The 16,693-nt window shown below is 34.9% G+C and overlaps 1 protein-coding gene across 1 annotated transcript in view; it reads right to left on the bottom strand.

Moving 5' to 3' along the window:
* Positions 1-16,159, bottom strand: part of LOC108967263 (transcription factor mef2A) — a 140,946-nt gene extending 124,787 nt beyond the window's left edge. Inside the window, exon 1 of the mRNA XM_018930568.1 lies at positions 16,076-16,159. The gene's annotated coding sequence lies outside the window, so the exon portion shown is untranslated. The remainder of the gene's footprint in view (positions 1-16,075) is intronic.
* Between the last annotated feature and the right edge of the window lie 534 nt (positions 16,160-16,693).

Below are 16,693 nucleotides of genomic sequence, written 5' to 3'. Positions count from 1 at the left end.
TTCAAAGTGTCATTACGAGCATTATTGATCACTTAAGGATGAGGGATGAAATCTCGTGGAAATTGTTCGCGTTGGAAAACATGCAAATTTTCTGAGCGGGATTCAGAAAAAACACTCAAGATGATTAAGGGTTCCATAATAAACATTTCTTTAAATATCTTTACAGAAGAGGTACGATAGGTAAACAGGAACTAAAGCTCTTTGAGCACACTTTGGATCTATTTACGGTGTCGGTGGATTTTACTTTTCGCCAAATAAATAAATATTATTTTCGTTGGAGAAACTAAGACATATGATAATTTTAGTCAATGACTGACCAAATAAATATATGCATACGAACAAAGAATTACACAATTTCGTGGATCGAAGACTTGTCTAGTATTTATTATATTCTACTAAACTCTGTGGTATGCAGCTTACTCTTTCTGTAGACCTTGAACCATGAAACAGTATTTTTATATTCTTGCTACAGAGTATAGTAGTTTTGTTCATCTGACGGTTCTACGTATCACCTAAAACTAATCGAGTTAGATATAGAGTTATATATATGTATATATATATAAATGATCAGGATGAAGATACGATTTGAAATCCTGGTGAGTGTCTCTCCATCTGTTACGATATTCAGATATCGTAATGGAACTTGGTGTATATGTTCCTCGCCCAAAGAAGTTTGATGTAATCGTATCGCTGTAAGGCCCACAAAACATCATTAATTGCAAACATATAAACTGTCATAACTTAGTCGCAATTAAAATACAAAGCTGTAAATTGGTACAACATTAATGAAGAACACCTCTAGATTAAAACTCCTTAAATGGTGAGCGTGCTTCACGCCCAATAGATTTAGTATATATCTCCTAAATCATTTAAACTATATTATCCAAAATTGCCCGGACAAGACCTCTGACGATAGTATAAAAATAGGAGAAATTGGTTGTTTACCCCACTCACTCCTCACATAGCGGTTTTGTTAACAAAGTATTAAAAGTGCGATAAATGGCTTAATTCGTCAGAGACATTGAATTTTACGTCCGCGATTAGTCTTTCCTTACTTATTACTAATATTTTATCGCTATAAATTTTACTATAGTTCTTAGTAGGCAAAAATCCTCCGCTGACCCCCGAGGATGCCGACTGGTAATAGATGCCACGGTATCACGACGTGTCAACAGTTCGCCCCTATCTACCAGATAAGAAGTCTTACTGTCGTTGGGGGTACAAAAAGTGCAGGATAAAATTGTCATGCGACCCGTATCGAGGATCAACTAGGCTGGGGCCGAGTTTGCACATACTTGGCGCCTTCGTAATAAGATTAGTATCGTTGTGAGAGCTATGCGGAAGGGGGCTCGTGGGTCCAATGTGATTTAAAACAGAAATATAAATTTGTAAAAAAGTGAAAAGAAATAGTTGTTCCCAAAAGGAAGAGTAAAAGCTTGGTCTAAGCGCAAAGACTAGAAAGACTTTTGAAGCCAAAGTTTGGTTGCAAAGCATTAGGAGTAGGGAGATGTTAAAAGTGCTGCTGCTAGTAGTATGTTTGCAAAGAATGGCCAAACTAGTAGCGCAAGATATGAAAATATCCCATCCCGACCAAAGGCAAGCGTATGGATTCCGACTACACCATCGCGGCCGGACCAGATAATGCAGCTCATCATATCCTGCAAGCCGAATCTGTCTACTGGGGATGTAGATTGGTTAAGGCCTTTGAAGACACCTATGTTTGCCAAAGAATCTACGGAACCGCTGACGAAAAGAAGCGCGGAAATTAGCTACACATTCACAAAGGTGAAGTTCATGACCTTCGGATTCCGATGCTGTTGACTATTTGGTGAACACTGCGCAAGTTGAATGTACTCTGGTGTCTAAGCTTGCAGACAGATTATACTTGTCTTTGGATGCGTGTCCAATGCCCACCACACAGTATGGGGCAGCATGGATATCAACAAAAGGCTAGGTTGGTCTGAAATTACTTACTGGGTATTAGGCTTTGATAAGTAACAGAGGTCGAATATGAATAATAGGACCTTAGTGCCTATATTTGATTTTTTACGGTCAAGGAACTTAACATTCGTCATCAAAGGGTTTTAAATCATTTAAAAAAGGCAGGCTACAAAAAGAAGCTCGATGTTGGGATACCACATGAATTGCCTGTGAAAAATTTTATGGACTGAATTAAAATCTGCTATTCTTTGCTGAAACGAAATGAAATCAAACCATTTCCAAAGCGAATGTGCCAAAAAGATCATGGTGCAAGCGTGGTGAAGCTTAGCAAATGATCGCAAGGCCGAGATTGACGCCTCGGAAGGTTATGCTGAGCGTTCGCTGAGACTGGAAAGCAATCATGCACTATGAGCTGCTCCAGCCTGGTCGAACCATTGATTCTAAATTTTAGTGTCAACAACTGATGGGATTGAAACAAGCAATCGAAAAAAACAGCCAGAACTGATCAATAGAAAGGGCTTCGGCTTTCGTCAGGACAACGCTAGAACACACACATCTTTGACGACTTGGAGGTTTTGATGCATCCACTATATAGCCCTGAACTTGCACCATCGGAATACCATTTGTTTCGGCCAATGCAGAACTCCCTTAATGGAGTGAAGTTGGCTTCAAAAGAAATCTGTGAAAACTACTTGTCGCAATTTTTCGCCAAGAAGAGTTTTACGCTGATGAAATAATACTTCTAGCGGAAAAATGGCAAAGAGTGGTCGACCAAAATGGAACATATTTGGTTCAACAAAGATCATTATAAATGTAAAAAAAATATGTTGAAGTTTAATTAGAAATACGAAAACACTTTTTCGATTACCTATATTTGCAAAATTTTGACCTCGCTCAATCACCGAATCCTCAAAATTATCCCCATAAGTCGTCTTCCCATTGGTTATGGGTGATATGTAGCCGCCACTTGCATCATAACACTTTCAGCGCACGAGCATATTATTACGCACCTTCGTATGTACAAGAATATGTAAATGTGTTGGTGTTTGCTGGTAAAATGTTTTAAATGTGTTCGTTTTGAAATATGTTCTGCACGTTTCCTCACATTAATCATTGCCACTTAGCGCTACGAAATGAAATTCCTTACGCTTCTCCAGCGCATTGGCTCCACTTCTCGGCATTTTTCATAAACTAATAAATGTATTTATTATTTTAAAAGCAACGTGGAATTCTCTTCTCTCATTATTTCCACCTATTGTACTCTGCTGTTTCTTATTGTGAAGTTTTTGCTTCGATTTATGTTGTTGGTGTCATTATTAAGTATTGTTTGTTTAACAATTTTTCTTCTCACTCAATTGTTTTCATTTATTCAATTGTTGTGGTAAATGTTATTGTCCCTCAAAGGTATCTGTATGTATGTATGTACATTGGAATTTTCTAAAAGCATTTTTCGACGATGCGCCAGGCCTACAGGCAATGCCATCATCGTGTACATATGTATGTGTGTATGCATGCTCGGCTCATCAACATCAAGTTCAATGCATTACTGATGAGTGATGACAGCTTACTCAAAACGAAAGTTTACAATATAAAGTGCTATGACTCAAGTTGTTGTTATCGTTCATCCGAATTATGCATTTTGACACATATCAAGGTAAAATAAATAATCAATTCTTTTAATTTGACTAATCTTTATATTATTTTTATTGTTTAGTTAATTATAACTTTGGCAGGGTATACATAAATTGTATGCCACGAGGTCTATAACACTCAGAAGGCAAAGTCGGAGACTTAAGGAGTATATAAGATACTACATATTCGTTTAAAAGAGGTCTTCATTTTCCTTTTACTTCCACTATCTCCCCTATACTATACCTTTTATCAATACTCTCGTAACTTGCAAGAATCAAAGGCCGGTTCAAAGAAATCGTGAATAAATTACAATCAAATCTTCTTGACCTTATATACCATAATGCCTAAGGAAACTCCACTCAATACAGCGCAAAATCACAAAATTTTTAGAAAATTATACATTTAGTTTCATTAAAATATCACACATTCTGACCAACCTGAACTGTTAAATATAGGTGGCAAGATGGAAATCAGTTTATGGGGTATATTGAGGGTAGACAAAGTGAGGGCCGATTGTATTAATAGGCTTAAGTAGAATAACATTAATCACTATAAGTAGTATTGACTCGATTTGATCTATTTTTACAAATAGTACAAAAATTAGCATGCATCAGGCTAATAAAATTTCCAGGGGGTTTCTTCAAGCTAACTTCAATACAATCACCAATCATATGGAGTAAGGTCAGCCGGATGTTAAAGAAGCTTTATATAAGTTATATGGAGGCAGGGTCAATTTTGCAACCAATTTTATCCATTTTAGGCACAAAGATGCACTCTTATCTTAAAACACATTCTCTCATTTTCATTGCGATAACTTCTAAATAGATATAAAGTCAGACGGAAGTTCGAAAATCTTTATAAGAAATCTTTATTTTTGATACTCAGAGAAACTATTATTAGGAAAGGATTTTCTCTAAATTTCAATTGTATATACATACATATGTCCCATATATTGACCGATATTTTCGATCCGAAACAACTAAAGATACTGGGGTTCACATACTTTGTACTTAGGGGCTTGAACAGTCTTGACTCTATTTGGACAATTTTTGGTCATAAGGTATTTGGTCGATATATTAATTGCTTCTTGATTTGTATACGGCCGTGAAACAATGAAATAGAATTTAAAATTGTACTGGATGTGTTAATTGTAAAGTAAGGATGGCCGTGGTATATTGTATTTCAGTAATTTTCGCAGTGCGACTTAGGTTTGGCGTATGTCAAACGAATATTATATACCGAAATTTGCTAACCGCCGAACAATTTTGACACCGGATTCTCTAATGCTGCCGCATACTAATTTGGGGATACATTTTAATGTGTTTGGCGTATTTTTTTTTTTTTTTTTTTTTTTTTTTTTTTTTTTTTTTTTTTTTTTTTTTTTTTTTTTTTTTTTTTTTTTTTNTTACCACGTTTTTAGTGTCTGTCTGTCTGTTCCTTGGAAAAAAACGAACTCGTCGATAGTCGTAATCGGAGCCCTGCCACGCCCTCAAACTGGCATTCGAAATGTGTAATTTGGTACTGGTGATCGCACAAGGAAGGTTTTTTAAAGTAGACGCGGCCTACTAAATTGCTAAATGTACATATTTTCTAAACCGCTTGAACTAACTGAACCAAACTTGCTGGAAAGAAGTATTTTCAGCATTTCTTCACATACTGTAAACATGCACTATTCATACATCTCACACTTTAAAACACCATCTGATTTTTCCACTTTATTCATTAAAACAAAAAAAAAAGAAAGAGATTTAAAAAAAATCCAATGGCGCGATAGGGAATGACGTTAAAAATGTTCTCGCCAAATTGGAACGAGATATCTTCAAAACTCTTCTTTCGAGAGTGGAAACCGTTTTAAAAAATACCATTCTGGGAAAAACCCGTTTATAAAATGGAGTGGCTTCGTTCCCCATTCTGTTTCCTGTTAATTCTACAAGAAACGCTGTAGCGACCGTAATTATTTGAATTTCGGTTTCAAAGTTTGAGAGAGTATTTACTATTATTTTAATGCAATAAAAAAAATCGATTTTTCGAAAATTTCAGAAAAAGACGATCTGCTAATAAAATTCGGAAAGAATGGATGAATTACTGCGATACTTTCAAGATAAATTTCAAGTTTTGTTAACACCTGAAGTTATTTAGCTGCCTTTGTTCTTTGCAAGTTGCAGATTCAGTTACTCCCGAACTTAGCCCTTCCTTACTTGTTGCTTTATTCATATTTATTAAATTTTCAATAACTAATTGATCCTCCAATTTCATAAAATATAACAACAACCAAATACGGTGATCTTTAGGCCAATTGAAGAATTTCTTCTAAAAATTTTATTGATCAAACTGAGAGAAGGGGAGAAGATTACCATTAAAACAGAATATGTGGCACTATGGATAAATTAGCCATATCCATCTGTCCATCTGAAATTCTTGTAAGTGAAAATATTTTATTTGACAAAAAAATTGCAAAAATCGCTTTATAATAACTGACCGATCAAAATCGAGATAATGTAAAAGATCTTTTTTCTTTATTAAGTAACCTTAACGACTTGAAGGTTTATATCAAACAAGATTGAAAGAAAGAACTAGCTGAGTATTTTCCAAGTACCTGTGAAGTGTATTATATGTATGGTATTCTCCAAATTGGCAATCCTACGGTATCTATTAACGCAACTATTCTCCTAATCAAGATTTTAGTGATAATTTGAATGATTATTTGAAAATGTTCAGATAATAAATTTACCACCCTACCAAATTCTGCGCCCCTTCTAAACCTATTTTGCTTAAATAACAACATTTCTAACTTTTGATAATTCTAAAGATCATTTTATAAAAACAAGTTTCACAGGTCAAGACCTCTGACACAGTTGTTGAAGTTCATCATACCACCAAAAACATTGGCACATCAACCGACAATTTTTTGACGGGTTGAGTTGGCATGAACACCGAATTTCAAAACTTCAAACAAAATGCAGTTGGGTTGAACACCGTTAATGGTAATGAATATTTAATATATATTATAATAATTAGTACAGTAAAAAAATTGTTATTGCAGTAGTTTTTTATTCTTAACTCAGAAAAATTAGAACTATTGTTTTATTGTTTAAAGGTTGAGTCATTTGATTTCCAATTGATACAACTCAAATCTGGAGGAAAATTTGAGACTGATGTGCCAAGATGTTAGTGGGGAATTTGAGGTGTCCTGATTACGACTTTGTGTTCACAAAGTTTACAACACGTATTTTTGTCATTTTAGTAAACAGGGGTGGTTTGATCCTTGACCTCAACACAAAAATTCCTATGTGTTAGGAAATTTTTACTATCATTTTCAGTTTTGACAACCCAAAATTAGCAAGAAACCGCCTTTAACATGATAGTCACAAAAAGACAGTCTTGTGTAATGCTGCCAAGTCGCTCAGTCTTTGTCGACACTATGTAGAGCACAGGTAGGTGATAAGTTTCAATTCGAAAAAAAATCCGCTGGTCCATACTGAATTTTATGAAATAAATGAAGTAATTTTGTAGAAAAGTTTATATATTTTTTTTAATAAAATAAAAAACAGAAGTAAGATATGTATGTATAGTACATATGTAAGGAAATTTTCCCAAAATTCCGCTTAAATTCTGGCGCTGTAAGCAGTTGCTTATGTGGAGCTGCTAGTAGAATAATGTTATATCGCTGCAAGATCTCTCAATTTCTTCATTAGAAAGAAACAATACAAATATCTATTTGCGGGATATCATTTCATTTCTTTGCTTATGAGCATATCTGCATATTTCGCTATTGATTGTGATGCCATGTTAATGCACAGTGGACGAAATGACCAATCTGCCACGGATTAACACAAATTTTTAATTTTTAAATTGCGCTGATATTGTTTTTTTTTTTTTTAATCTATGGACAATATTTACAGAATCTGTTAAGAGTTTTCTTTATATTTGCATAGCTGCACGCTTTCAAAGTTGACATACATATTTATCCTCCATAGAATAACAGATTGATTCGGCCGGGTTCGGACTGGTGATCGTTTGTTTTGTGAATTTGGAATGTTAAATGATGTAAACCACCAAAGAAGTTTTCTGCAGTTGAAAATTATGTTTTGAATGAGTTTATTTGTGAAGGTAAATATCAAGCTGATGTAATCACTAACATAAAAAAATTTCTAAAATGTTGTGAGCAAACTGATAGAAAACTGGAACATATGGGCGGTTCCGCCTGCCCCCATCCACTTTCAATTGCGATGAAGTCAGAGAGGGAATTATAGCCGCTCACAAGTTATTTTCCGGTAGCATCCCACGCAAAAAAATTCTAGATTGACTAAAGTGGAAAAAAATCATTAATTTACTTAAAACTAAATAATTGTTCGAGGTTAACGAAGATTTGATAAACAAATTTTGGATTTTTCTGTGCCAAATAAAATGTAAAATTTTGACAATTGAAATTCAAACAAACGCAATTGCGTTGAAACTGTAAGGCCTGTTAGTTATAAGGTGTCTAGGGCGAGTTTTCAACGGATTTTATTTATTATAAACACAAAAATGCACCGTTATAAGAAAAAAACATGATCTCTCTATTTTATTCATTATAACTCGTCTTCTTTACTAGCGTAGACAAGGCAAACGTGGTGTTAGCCGAGTTTGCAACAGCGCACAAGTCGTTTCTTCTTTTCGCAAGGTGGCCCCAATTGGATATGCCAAGCGAGGCCAGGTCCTTCTCCACCTGGTTTTTCCAATGAAATGGAGGTCTTCCTCTTCCTCTACCTGGTGGGTACTGCGTCGAGTATTTTCAGAGCTGGAGTATTTCGTCCATTCGGACGACATGACAAGCTAACTCATATATGCGCTATAAAGTCTTCCTGATGTCCGAAAATCTATATATATATATAAAGTTAACCTTAGAATATGTTGATAATGAAAAACAAACACAAGTAATTAGTTTAAATTTAGCAAAAATTAATAAATTTAAAATGTTATTAAAAAACAAAAACCAAAAACTTTAATATTTCATCCGCAAATGCTGGATATTCCTTGAAAAGAGGTGTGGTACATAAATATATTGCGTAGTATCTAGCAATTATGTTCATTTGCGTCAGCCGTTCATTGAAGAATGATGTGTACGATGTATTTAGAACAGATTACTCGGCTCACGGAAAAATCAACTGAAGAGCGCAAGCCGCTCTAGACCAAAAACGAACAACAAATCGTTTCATCAGATCAGAAACAAACACTATACTTTTACATAAGGTTTATTAATTTTATCTTAAAAATAACATCGAAGCTTCTATAAAGGGTGTTCTACATTTATTGACCAACATTCGATTTCGCTTTCCGGCATCGGTTTATCAAACAAGCGGCTTTAAAACAAAGCTGAGAGTGCGTTCAAATAAAGTGTTCTTAATTGGTTAGATACGTAGCAAATCGGTTCCAAACAAAAAAATTTTACTTGTATTAGGTTTACATTACACACCAGAAAACTCAGTTCAGAAAAAAAAAAATAAATCGGCTTTTAGAACATACTTACTACGAAATGATTGTCTGTTTGTCCAACATTCAAAGGGTAACTGAATTTTGTGCGGTGCTTCATCTATTTAATTCACTATACTCGGACTTTTGTGTAACGGCTATTCCAAACATAACATTACAACAATCCGATTTGAGGCTTTCAAAAATCTTTGATTATGGTTTCTTTTATGTGCCGTTTCTGTTGCCTTTTTCTTGCTTTTGTTCGGCTTTTGTAGCGGCCATTGTTCGTTATTGTCACGCCTGGGAGCTTTTACTCCACTCATACGCGTATTTATCATTTCTCAAGCATACTATTGTGTGAAGCTTTTCATTGCGGTTAATTAAAAAATATATTTATATTTTCTATTACCATTATTATGTTTACCAATTCTTGTTAAGCCGAGATCGCAACTACTTTAAGCCCAACAGTAAACAATAGCAGCCAATTGTCAAATAACTGTCACCGTAAACTCATTTATCAATGCAACTTACATTGAGTTTTGACAGTTATATGGTGATGGTGACTCGACGATATGTGCTAGTAGGTTGCGATGCAACAAACATATTTATTATATTGGACATAGTTGTTCATACATTTACGATAGTGCGGCCTAAGTGAGCTCCATTTTTTAGGGTGCTTTCAAGAAACACAAACACACTACACAACACAATATAGTATAGCTTTCGATAGCCGGATGAATTTAAGTGGGAAGCTTTTGCATATCATTATAGTGGCAATGGTTATCGATATCTATGGTTCTACGTTGTCTACAAACCTACTTATGGTATCAATATGGTTTTAAAATACTGCTAACTCGTGCAAACCGAGACAATGTGATCAATTTTATCAGAATTAACTTCAAGGCTTCGCTTGCATTGATTCCCTTGAGTAAATATCAAAGATTATTAACAATATTACATAATTAAAACATAGTAGGTACACGAATAACTCTTCCATCGCGATGATCATATTCGTGGTGGTGGTGTTAACACAAATCTTGTTCGAATAACGAGTTTGATGTATTTTTGACAAACAATCACATATATGTACATACATATGTACATACATATGTACATATGATCAGGTTTATGGGAAAAGTTGAAATCCGGGTGACTGTCTGCATGTCTTAAACCTAATCCAATCTACAATAACCTAAGCACAGATTTTAAAAGATCTCCTACCGACAGTGTGAAAATGGATCAAATCGTATGGTAACCCCGCTCACTCCTTATAAGGGTCTGTTAAAAACAACATAAAGCGCGTCAAATCAAGAACTGAATAAGTTAAGGACATACAATTTTACCCAAATTTTTAACAAATCAAGAAGCAACCTCCAACAAAAACTGCTCAAGACCCTAGGTACCGAATATTTGAACCCCGCACTTACAGTTGACCTTTTACCGAAAATATTGGTTAATGTGTCACAATTAAATATAGTTGAAATTCAAGGATAATATTTTCCGATCAATGGTATGTCTGTGTGCTACAAATGGATTGCATGAGATCAATCTTCCTGTAGCCTCCATATACCTTATATGGCCTTATATTAACTTTCCTCGCCACATCGATTATCCGATTCTCCCCGAATAGCCAGTTAATCTTAAATTAAGTGAGGTAAAACAAATCAGTTCGTTTTTTTAAGTGCTTTTTGTTTGATCAGTTACCTGGAGTTTAATTGAATTGAGAACTGTGCTTTTTTTGTATATAGTTCCTAAAAATAAGATCACCACTGCATACACTTATATTAATAATTTCGTTAAATTCGTATATTTACTGTGGGAGCTGTAACCAGCAGCATACAACACACGCATAATAATCTCCGAATATGTGCTGTAGTTTTTACTTAAGTTGGGCATTGGCTTGAAAGGCATGTGTACATGCACACATACAAATGACTTTTATACCACTTTCGGAGGAACACAATAGAATAGACATGACAGCGGCAATGTTTGTCAAGGCAACCAACCACAAAAGCTAAAATGCGTATACGAATGTAATGAGATTTCCACTTTTCTACACACACATATTCAGGTAGTTCCATTATTCATTATTGGCAATTTCACCGCAACAATGATTAGAAAAACAACTGTCACAGCAATGTACAATCGGCGACGGTCAGCGAACGAAAGAGGAGAGGAGGGGGATCAGAGAATTCCTCCCGGACTTGGAGTTATCAGAGGGGTCCGGTGCTCTGCACCATTTTTTACAGAATTCTTCATTACAATCGCTGCTGTTAGATGTTACTATCATTTCATAACAATAATTGTATGTAAAGTTCTACCTTAGCATTATGTTCATGCAGTCTTCTGAGCGGACAACATCGGTTAGAAAAGAAGAAATATTCCTAATACGATTTGAAGTAGAATCGTATTTGTTATTTTTTACTACGAAAGTAAGTAATTTCAAAATTTATAAATTTAATTCAAGTAAATAAATAAAAGTTCTTATTACTAGGAGTGCGGCTTAAAAGAAAAGGTCAAATTTAATAAATTGAATTGAATGAAAAATTTAATTCAAACTCCAACTTAAACATTTTTATCTGCAAATCACCTGATACCTGTGTGATTGATTACCTTGAAGCGCACACTTATACTTAAAAAAGCTTTAAAAAAAGTTCGAACGTGTTCCCTAAACATAATTGAACAGTATTACAAATTAAGTGCTTTTAAAAACGTATTTTTGAAAGTGAAGTCAAATAATTATAAACCAAAACTTATTGGGTTCCAGTGGGCTTCATAGCAGCTCTAAGAACACATACATATATGTACAAATAATATGATGACATATTCTCAAATATTGTTGATGTCATTTTCTTTTGTTCTGGAATTTATATTACTAATAGTTAAATATTTTAAAATCAACAATAAAATCAGAATTATTGTTGAATGAATATCGAACACCTTCCGAAGGTTCGTAGGTCATTAGTAACATTTTTTCCACTTATGTTTCTGTTTCCTAAAATGGATGTAGAAGACCTTCTAGCTGCGTTTTGTTAAGAATAAAGAACTATCGCTTTTTTGTTCCAACCAAATTCGATGGTCTGGACTGTCAACTTTATGTTTGGAATCTAAATTAGCGAGAAATTGAATTTCGGAGATATCAACGAAGCGTTTTCTATATCTGAAGCAAGCAAGCAGAATTACTAAACATTTTATTATATTATATTTTTTGGAAACAGCATAGAATATCAATAAATGTGGATAAAGGGGTCCGCATCATAAATTCCTCCCCGCGGCCCGGTTTTCTTTCTACGTCCCTGGTGGCGGCAATGTGCTTTATTAGCGATTGTCACACATCTATTTATTAATTGACTTGGATGTGAGTGTTACACTTGGCTATATGCTGGATTGTTGTTATTGCGGCTCAGTTCATGCACATGTCGGGTAGTACACGAATGGTCAAGATTTTACGGTTTTGTCGGCTTTATTTACTTCTTGCGAGCGGCTGTCCACCAACAAATGTTTTCGTAGTTAACTGCCATTTTTTGGCTTAACAACTGACATTGTCATTACACTTTTAGATACAGTTATTGTCGTTATTGTTATTAACCATTACTATGTCTGTTGTTATTTACGTAATTATTGCAATTATGTTGAACGCTTGTTTCGCCGATTTTCGACTCTTTTATCAGACGTTTTTTCTTCATGAATTTGAAGGTTTGGTCAACTCAAAATTAAACAAAAACTTCAACATTGTCAATAGCCAGTTTACAATTGGTTTTGTGACGCACTATTAAGCAATCATTTTGATTGATTGCCAATTCTTTCTCTCTTTCATTTCGGTGTTGCGTTTTTTCTTTCACCGAATACTTGTTAGTTATGTTCGTTTAACTTTTTTTACGTTTTGATAATTCAATAATTGAAATAAGTAACAGAATATTATTTCAATACACGCGCCTTTTCTTGAGTGCTTTATTGTTGCAGTATTTGTGCCATGTGACCTAGTTTTCGGCAGCCGTAATGTTTATTTCTGCTTTTGCTTTTCAAGTCCACTTGAATGCAGTTACTTTTTGTGTTGGAATTTCTAGATTATCCAAAATTGCCAAGTAATTTTGGCAGCTGTACTTTGCCAGTTTTTATGCTTTGTTAGCAACACATGGGTTTCTCTACAATATTTATGTGTGGAAAAGAAAATTTTGGTAGTTGCGTTTAGGTTTAGCACAGTTACTTAACTGTCTTGACAAAAACGACCGATAAACGATATAACTGAGCTTTCTGAAATAATTAATTTTTAATTAACAACAGCACATTAGTTGTTTCTTCTTTTCGCCAATTCGAGATATCAAGTGCACCTGATCTCTAAAACGGAGTGGAGGTCTTCCCCTTCTCTCACCGGTGGGTACAGAATCGACTAATATGACTTAGCCAGCTCAGCTGCTGTCTCTTGATTCGCTGAACTAATTCTATGTTACTGCATATCTCGTACAGATCATCGTTCCATCGACTGCCATACTCGATGTTGGTAATGCCCAAAGGACCATATATCTTCCGGAAAATGTTTTTCTCGAACACTCCTAAGGCTGGTTCATCAGATTGGTGACTTGTAAAGTTTGGTCTTTGTTCGTCGGAAAAGGATTTTAATTTTCCTTAGCACCTGTTGGCTTGTGGAACATTAGTCTATGGAATGGTACCATCATAATACCAACCAAAACGAAAACATACCTACAGGGGTTTTAGTAATTGGCGTTTCACTTTAATCAGTAAAACCAAAACAGATCTATATTGTAAAAATTATAAAAAAGTTAATGGACAAAATCAAACACGCAGACAAATTTTGTTCGAATTCGTTCTTTGAATTCCTAGTACACATCTATTAGAATTCAAGATACCCATATATCACTAATATCTCACGATTAAACTCTTATTTAAAGACTAATAGCGTATTCATTATTATTAGTAGAAAAACTTGATTTAAAAAAACTATCAAAATCGTTGAAAAATCATCCGCTGGTCACGCTTACGTTTTGCGAAGGACAAAAATGCTGCACTTTGTTAAAGAGCAATATTTAGAGAAATGAACTGAAACTAATCTGAAAAAATAGTGAGAAAACACACGCAAGTTCGACTGTTCGAGCATAGGACATAATAAATGCATCAGTTTTGTGAAAGAGAAAACGCTCTAACTCAGATTTTTGGAGTGTTAGACATACATATAGTACATATATGTATATATTCAGGGGTGTTTGGAATCTGATAGCTGTCGGAATCAGAATTGAAACCGATAAAAAAAGTAGTAGGTCTCATGAATTCAGATATTATTGGTTTGATGTTCGAAACCGAATTTTGAAATGATGCAAGAAGATAATCGCTAAAAAGTTTAAATATTGCCTTTAAACTAGAGGGAAAAGTGCGGGAGATGGTGTTACTGGCAATGATCGTTGTGTACGTCAGTACATGTTTGCATATTGCCGATGAATTGAAATTTTGTTTCCTGTAACAAACAGTAAAAAATGTCTTCGAGATGTTGGACATTTCATTAAAATGAGAGAGAAAAAGTGTGATGTAATTAAAATTATAAAGATTTACAAAGCATAGAAGCTAAACTACTTCAATCTACTTCTTAAAAACCAGGAGAACAAAAGGACGTGAACTCTTGCAGACAGATATGCACACCTGCTGAAAACTACAAAATAGTAGTTAATAGACAAGTTATGCTGTAAGTTTAATTAAGATAATGTGGCATCGCCCTTTCTAAGAAAATGAAGCATGTGGATGGTCTCACAATTTCGGTAAAATGCTTTAAAGCGAAAACCTAGAGGGCCACAAAATCGAATACAGTTCTTGATGGTCATAATGTAACTATTTGTAAAAAGCGACCGTTCAAGACGTCGAAGGTGACAGCAGCAGAAATTGGAAATCCAAGCTACCAGGACGAATAGCCAGAAAATTTCCGTGAAAGCGACCAAGAAATTTATATATGAGGTTAAACTTCGCAAGAAGTCATTTAGACTGGTCAGGACCTGAGGAAGTAAAAAAGTGGAGAAAGAAGTAAATTTGTTTAGAAAAGATTATGAGAGAAATGTGCGTCGTCCAAACGAAAGGAGTTTCACGTTCAATTCACAAAAACAACTGTGAAGCATGGAGGTGGAAACGAAATGGTTTGTGGGATGTTCTTCTTGGCATGGAGTGGGTCCTGTATAAAGGACAACTAACAAAGTGACAGCGCCGAAGTATAAGGAAATAATTGAAAATGTCATAATACCCTATGCTGAAGAAAACTTACCACTACCGTGGGTATATCAACACGGTGATGATCCAAAACATACCTCCACACAGGTTAAGAAGTATTTGGAAGACCATAATGTTAACGTGTTGAAGTGGCCAAGCAAAACCCGACTTTTAATCACAAAACAAAAAAAAAAAAACACAACATACCGGAAGAACTAAAAACAAATTTTGCGAATCAATCTTTCTCTAACAAAGGCCAGTTACGGGAGTGCATACAAAAAACTTGGTATGAGGTACTTAAAGAAACCAGTCAGACTTTAATCAGTGGACTTTAATGAGGCGAAAAGCTTGGAACAGCTGTAAGCATGTAGTGCTTGGTTTCCTTGGATGCAAATGGTACATTCTCATTTACACAATTGAAGAGAACATATCAGCTTATTTGGTAGAACGAGGAGAACATTTCCATCTAGATAGAATGGAATTTGAGAGACATTACTCAGGACAGTATACTGAAAGCATGAGCAAGAACTATATCTTGAGTTATTAAGAGATACTTCTACGGAACATGACAGGTACAGTAAAACGCTTCACTTTCAGACATTTGGAGTATACTTCAAAATCTCTATTGTAAGAATAAGTTGGTACGGTGTAACTGCCATTGAAAGTAGAAGTGTTTCCTCTGTGATCTTCAATATCTGTAAGAATTTATATCACTTTCTAGTGATAGCAAAATTGTTTTTGTTTGAGGCTCACTGGGAGACTGAAAGTGGGCTTTTAACTGGTTGGATGCTAAACATAAAAATTAGAAATAGAATTTGGTTTAATGAATTTATTTTCTACTTACCGGCCCCTTTGGTGGCAAATTTATATAAACACAATAAAATTTGAATAAGAACTTCCATAAACAGCGAATCCAAACGTGCACTCTTTCCTGCTGTTTTGTTTTGATCTATCAGCTGTTTCTCCGTTTCGTTTCTTCTTCTTCGTTTTTGTTTTGGTTTTGCTTTTGATTACGGCATTGCCAACCTCTAAAATACAAGTACGATTTGTAAGGGCAAAGGGCTGAATATACCCACTAACAGGTGTTCATAACTAGTTTCTGGCAGAGTTATGGCCTCTGAGAATAGTTTGGAATATACAGCAGAGAATCTTTTTCGGAGGAACTCAAAAATTTTGAGAACGATACCAAAATGTAAAAAATGAAAACCCCACAGCTGCCCCTTCAACAAAAAGATGCGAAAATGTCGACTAAACAGCAAAGACGGAAAATCGGAGCAGCTGCCGAATAGTGAAAATGTCAATATTTCCTGCAAATTGGGTATAAAAGTTAGAGAGCTCAAAAGCATGATGTGCGGTCCAACATATCGTATAAATCAAGCTACGCGTGATCTTGTAAGTTCCATCGATAGGAGTCAGGGTGGGGAAAGCGTCCCAGCTATCCCCTATTCAATGTGAAAAAAGT

This window comes from Bactrocera latifrons, unplaced genomic scaffold (genome assembly GCF_001853355.1).
Source record: "Bactrocera latifrons isolate USDA-ARS-PBARC rearing strain unplaced genomic scaffold, ASM185335v1 scaffold_181, whole genome shotgun sequence".
Classification (NCBI taxonomy): Eukaryota; Metazoa; Arthropoda; class Insecta; order Diptera; family Tephritidae; genus Bactrocera; species Bactrocera latifrons.
The sequence above is the reverse complement of the archived record's forward strand: the minus strand, read 5'-3'. Positions and strand labels throughout refer to the sequence as shown.